The sequence below is a fragment of the Parambassis ranga genome, chromosome 15, assembly GCF_900634625.1.
Source record: "Parambassis ranga chromosome 15, fParRan2.1, whole genome shotgun sequence".
In the NCBI taxonomy this organism is placed as follows: Eukaryota; Metazoa; Chordata; class Actinopteri; family Ambassidae; genus Parambassis; species Parambassis ranga.
Genome location: NC_041035.1, coordinates 2,134,717 through 2,140,713, shown reverse-complemented (window position 1 = coordinate 2,140,713; position 5,997 = coordinate 2,134,717). Strand labels below are relative to the sequence as shown.

Below are 5,997 nucleotides of genomic sequence, written 5' to 3'. Positions count from 1 at the left end.
AAACAGGAATGGTTTAACTTATAACAGCTTATTGAGACTGGTATGAGAGTGCAAAAGATGTAATGGTGCAAGACAGTGCAGTTGGGATAATGTAAACAGTCCAGGAATAGTTTAAGTTATAGCAGCTTACATGAGACTGGTATGACATGACTAAGGTGCAAGAGAATGCACAGGGTAAAGTGGCTGGTGCACAAAGTTCCTTTGGTAATGTGGCTGGTACAAAGAGTTCCTATCTTGGGTGGTGGGGTGGGGGTAGGGGGTGGGGTGGGGTGGGGGGTGGTGTCAGGGAAGGGGGAGAAAGTGGGGCGCAGCAGGGAGAGAGTTCAGCTTCCTGACAGCCTGGTGGATGAAGCTGTCCCCCAGTCTGCTGGTCCTGGCCCGGAGGCTGCGCAGTCTCTTTCCTGATGGCAGCAGACTGAAGAAGCGGTGTGAAGGGTGGGTGGGGTCTCCTGTGATGCGGAGAGCCTTTCAGGTGAGACGGCTGTCGTAGAGGTCTTGGAGGGAGGGGAGAGGGACTCCGATGATCCTCTCAGCTGCTCTCACTATGCGATGAAGCGTCTTCCTGCAGGTGGCGGTGCAGGCTCCGTACCACACAGTGATGCAGCTGGACAGGATGCTCTCAACAGCCCCTCTGTAGAAGGTGCACAGGATGGAGGGAGGGGCTCTGGCTCTTTTGAGCTTGCGGAGGAAGTAGAGGCGCTGCTGTGCCTTCTTGGTCAGTGATGCAGTGTTGTTAGTCCAGGAGAGGTCCTCTCTCTGTGCACACCCAGGAACTTGGTGCTGCTCACCTGCTCCACAGCAGCACCGTCGATGGTCAGAGGGGTGTGCTGACTGTGTGCTCTCCTGTAGTCCACAACCATCTCCTTTGTCTTCTCCACATTCAGGGAGAGGTTGTGGTCTCTGCACCACTCGGCCAGAAGGTGCACCTCATTCCTGTATTGTGTTTCATCTCCACCGGAGATGAGACCCACCACAGTTGTGTCGTCCGCAAACTTCACAAAGATGTTGGTGTTGTGTGTTGGCGTGCAGTCATGGGTCAGCAGAGTGAAGAGGAGGGGGCTCAGCACACATCCTTGGGGAGCCCCGGTGTTCATTATGATGGTGCTGGATGTGTTTCTGCCGACCCGCACTGTCTGAGGTCTCCCGGTGAGGAAGTCCAGCAGCCAGTTGCACAGCAAGGAGTTCAGCCCCAGCTGGTCCAGTTTGTTGATGAGCTGCTGTGGGATGATGGTGTTGAATGCTGAGCTGAAGTCTATGAACAGCATTCGAACGTATGAGTCTTTATTTTCCAGGTGGGTGAGAGCTGTGTGGAGTGCTGTGGAAACAGCATCACTGGTTGACCGGTTGGGCCGATATGCAAACTGGAAGGGGTCCAGAGAGGGAGGGAGGGCCGTCTTGATGTGTTTCATGACTAACCATTCAAAGCACTTCATGATGATGGGTGTGAGTGCTACTGGACGATAATCATTGAAGCAGGCGGGGGTGGACTTCTTCGGCACAGGGATGATTGTGGTGGCTTTGAAGCAGGTGGGGACAACAGCCTGGCTCAGTGAGATGTTGAAGATGTCTGTAAACACCTCAGCGAGCTCCTCAGCACAGTCTCTGAGCACACGGCCAGGTATGTTGTCAGGACCAGGAGCTTTGCGTGCGTTGATCTGGCTGAGAGATGTCTTCATGCTGGCTCGGGACAGGGAAAATACCTGGTCAGTGGGAGAGGATGTGATCTTTTGTGCAAGAGTGCTGTTGAGTGCTTCAAAGCGTCCGAAGAAGTCATTCAGCTGGTTCAGCAGAGAGCTGTTGCTGTCACAGGTCTGTGGTGGGGGCTTGTAGTCTGTGATGGTCTGTATCCCCCGCCACAGGCTCCGGGTGTCCCTGCTGTCGCTGAAGTGGTGGGCAACCCTCCTGGAGTACTGTCTCTTCGCCTTCCTGATGCCACGGGACAGGTCGGCTCTGGCTAACCTTAGGCTGGTGTCGTCGCCTCTTCTGAAGGCAGCGTTCCTGGCCCTCAGCAGCCTGTAGACCTCCCCTGTCAGCCATGGTTTCTGACTGACTCGAATGCTGACAGTCCTGGTTTCAGTTACATCATCAATGCATTTGGTGATGTAAGCAGTGACAGTCATGGAATTCCATTTCTACTTCTTGCAATTTGAATTTGAATTGCAATTCCACTTCCTGTTTGTAAGCTCAATTCAAATTCAAATTCAAGAACTGAATTGGAATTTAGGGGTCATTCTCAACTTTACTTCTGAATTCTGTACAACCCTGATAGCTGGAGTGCAGCATAAATTCAAGTGCTTCACTTCACAACTGCAACTTTGTCTGCTTGCACAGGTACAAAAAACATTACCGTAGGCCTATTTAACTGTTTTCTGAACACATTATTTATCTATTTATCAAAGGTGCTGGAATGCTGTACTGGTCTGTTCTGGCCCACTTTAACCCTGCTGTACTGCTGTCTTTTTTCCCCATGTGTAACCTGTGTGAAAATTCACTGTAGTCTCTCATCTGTTTTTGTTGTAGAGGAAGGATGCCGTCACAAAAACAAATGTGACCCTAATACAAGGCCACTTCCTTTTATGCAACAAATAAACTTTATAATTCAATGTTAAGCTAATGCCACTGCCACAAAAAGAAATTTCACCCAGCTGCTAGACAGCAAGCCTTATCTAGACAGGGAGGACAATCTCCTCATGGAGAACAGCGTTCAATCTTTGTTGACAAAATTATAAGAAACTATAATCTGCTGAATGAATCATTAAACATAAAAGGCCACTCATAGATGGCTCGTTGGTCTAGGGGTATGATTCTCGCTTTGGGTGCGAGAGGTCCCGGGTTCAAATCCTGGACGAGCCCTCATCTTTGAACTTCAGTAGATCGGATGGCTGCCTTATGTTTACATGCACAGCAATAATCTTTGAACCAAACAAGTTCATATTCCAATTTAGACAGTTTAAACACCTGTCTGCTCAAACTCCTAGCAGCAATAATTCTAGAATTGGTAGATTGGTTACACAGGTAAATGGCGCAGCACAGAAGCATGAGCTCCACAGGACAACACTCATCTACACCTCAAAGAAAAAGGACATTAATGGACACATTTTAGACGAGGACAGCTGGTTTAATCAGATATGCCTCACTTATTGTGGTGTAACAGTGATCCAGTGTGTTTTCCTCTCTGGTCGGGCATTTGATCAGCTGTTTGTACTTCGGGAGTTCTTTGCTCAGGTTTCCTTTATTAAAGTCACCAAGGACAATAATTAAGGAGTCCGGATATGTTTGCTCCAAACACAGGATCTGATCCGCGAGTGCATGCTGAGCCTCGTGCATTGTACGCACCAGGCGAGATGTAAACAGCGGCCAGAATGAATGAAGCAAACTCACGTGGAGAGTAAAATGGCTTGAATAAGTATTCCAGAGCAGGAGAGCAATGCTGGGAGATCACAGTCACATCAGTACACCAACCACTGTTGATATAGAAACAGACAGTGTCCTTTGGTTTTACCAGAGAGTTGCTTGTGGCGATCCACTCTAAGTGAAGCACAAAACACAAGATGAAGAAAAATCCCTGTTCCTTCTCATCAACAGTTTCAGCTCGTCCATTTTGTTGCTAAGTGAGCGAACGTTAGAGAGAGGCACCAGCGCACCAGCTCTCTTCCCTCTGCGCCGGCATCTCACTTTTTTACAGTTTTTTCTGATTGCTTAAGCACATTTCTGTAACTATTGGCTATTTGTGCAAAACTCTACACACAGATAAAAAAACCTTACACCAAATCAGCAAAACATTGTAGATCCTTTGCAAAAGCTAATACATCTTGCTTAACTCTTCAAACCTTTGTAAAAATGGTATTTTTGTACCACACAGTTAACACAAACCACCATATTACTAAGCACACAATGTGCCAACTACACACTGAAGGTATTAACTGAAAACACATCTGGCTTTTGCTTTCTCTGTGCACAAGGTCTGTCCATGTGAGGTCAAACTTTTGTCATAAATAGTTCTATAAACACAGGGATTCAAATTTCAAGTATGAATGTTTATTCACACACATCAAAACAAACACAAGAAAACATACAATTTCACTGAAAGAGAGAGAGAGAGAGAGAGAGAAAATCAGTCTCATTGTCTCTCTGGGTCCGGCCACAGAATTTCATCAACATCACATGCAATGTCTTCTAGTCCAAGTCACCGGGGAACATGTCTCCTGGAGTGCTGTATCCAGGCCTGACATGATGCCTGGTCCATATCCTCGCATGCCTCCTTCCAGATGCTGGATGTCGAGCAATTCTGTGGAGTAACAGTTTCAGTTTTACATGTACAGTATTGATGTTTTTCTCATTAGAGAAAAACTTAGAGTGAAGGAACTGTACTAACCCATTCTCATCAATATGTCCTCATGATGCTTGCTATATTGTAGCGGCTCAGGCTGAACCCGTTGTCCAGCTTCCCTCAGGGTCATTCCATGGTTGATCACATGATCCACTATTGTAGCTCCGATGACATCAGTAATTCTATTTCTTCTTACCCTTCCTCCTTCCTCTTCACCTCCTCATCCTCTTCCTCTTCCTCCTGCTTCCTCATGTCCTCATCCTCCTCTAATTCTCACTCTTCTCAGTCTCCTTCTCCCTCCATTGTTCTCCACACTGAAGCTTACCTGTGTCTTATTTACAGCTCATGCTGATTGCAAAGTGAACTAATGATGTAAAACAGTTCTCACATGTGACAGTGTAGCCAGACAGTTGGCAAAATAGTGTAAATACCAGCCATAAATGTGTGTAGTTTTACTAGGAGTGTGTTGATCATTTGGAAGTTGTGTGTAAAGCAGTGAGTTGTGTTTACAGTTCAGCAAAAAGAGTGCTGTGAAGTGGATTATATTTATACATTTGCAAATTGTGTGTTACAAAAGTGCAAATTGAGTGTAAAGCAGTTTTTTTGCTTTTAGTTTTGCAAACCCAGTGAGTGATTTTGTTAAAACTATTAATAGTTTTAGAAATTGTGCTATAAGAATCATTGTTAGTGTTTAAGCAATCAGAAAAAACTGTAACTAAAACGTGTAGTAAATCGGGAACAGATGCTAAAAACGTGGAGATAAGTCCACAGGTGTGGTATATCTGATGTCCATGAGCTCTTATCTCGTGTAAGAGCATGCAGACACACCGCGCCTGTACTCTGCGCCATCTTGAACCACCACAGCGTCCCTGCAGTCTCATCAATGTTAGCCAGTCATTAGACAGACCTTAACTTCAACAGTCAGAATAACCAACACAGTATGTATTGAGCCATTTACAGCTACAGTCATGTGAGGTTAAAGAAGATCCCACAACCACATAAAAACATTTTCCCCCACCAAACAGTTAGAACTGATGAAGCCTCTTGGAGAAGTTAAAATGTCTTCAAGAAAACTCTACAGGTCTATGTACATCATACTGTACATCATTAAAAAAAGGATTACTGTGATCTCCAACATCTCTCCATCTGAACAGAGCTTCAGGTCCAGTGGATTGGTTGTGGACATGATGGCATGTTAAAGTTTCTCACACAGGACAGGAGAAAGAAAAAAAGCATGGACGCACTGGCTATTAGTGTAAAGGAGATGCAGCAGATTTCCCATCCATAGACCTTCCTATAAACGAGTCAAAGGCAGCTTACTGTGTGCTCCTACAGCTTTGTGGAATTAGTGACCTATCGACCACTCAGAAAATATAATTTCTTGTTGCCGGGTGAGGTTTGAGTTTCAGTTGCAGGCACGCATTGCATGAATGTAACCTGTGCTCTGAATGCAACTTGTAGACAAGCTGGAGGAGAACCATCAGGAGAGGAACAGAACAGGTGACAGTACCATTATATTTGTAATGCAGAGTCAGGACAAAAGGGGGCGTTATACTAACAGGGAAACACTCATGTAGATAGGGTAAAAAGAAAATAAACGTGCCTGAAGTGTGCTGTTACTGTTACAAGGTTGAGATCCTGTCATCATCCTTACAAGCTTATGCTCA

General features: G+C 45.8%; 1 non-coding gene across 1 annotated transcript; it reads left to right on the top strand.

Annotated features, from left to right (window-relative positions):
• The first annotated feature begins 2,781 nt into the window (after positions 1-2,781).
• Positions 2,782-2,853, top strand: trnap-ugg (transfer RNA proline (anticodon UGG)). Its single transcript has one exon. It is a non-coding gene; the product is annotated as a tRNA-Pro (tRNA).
• The last annotated feature ends 3,144 nt before the right edge of the window (positions 2,854-5,997 follow it).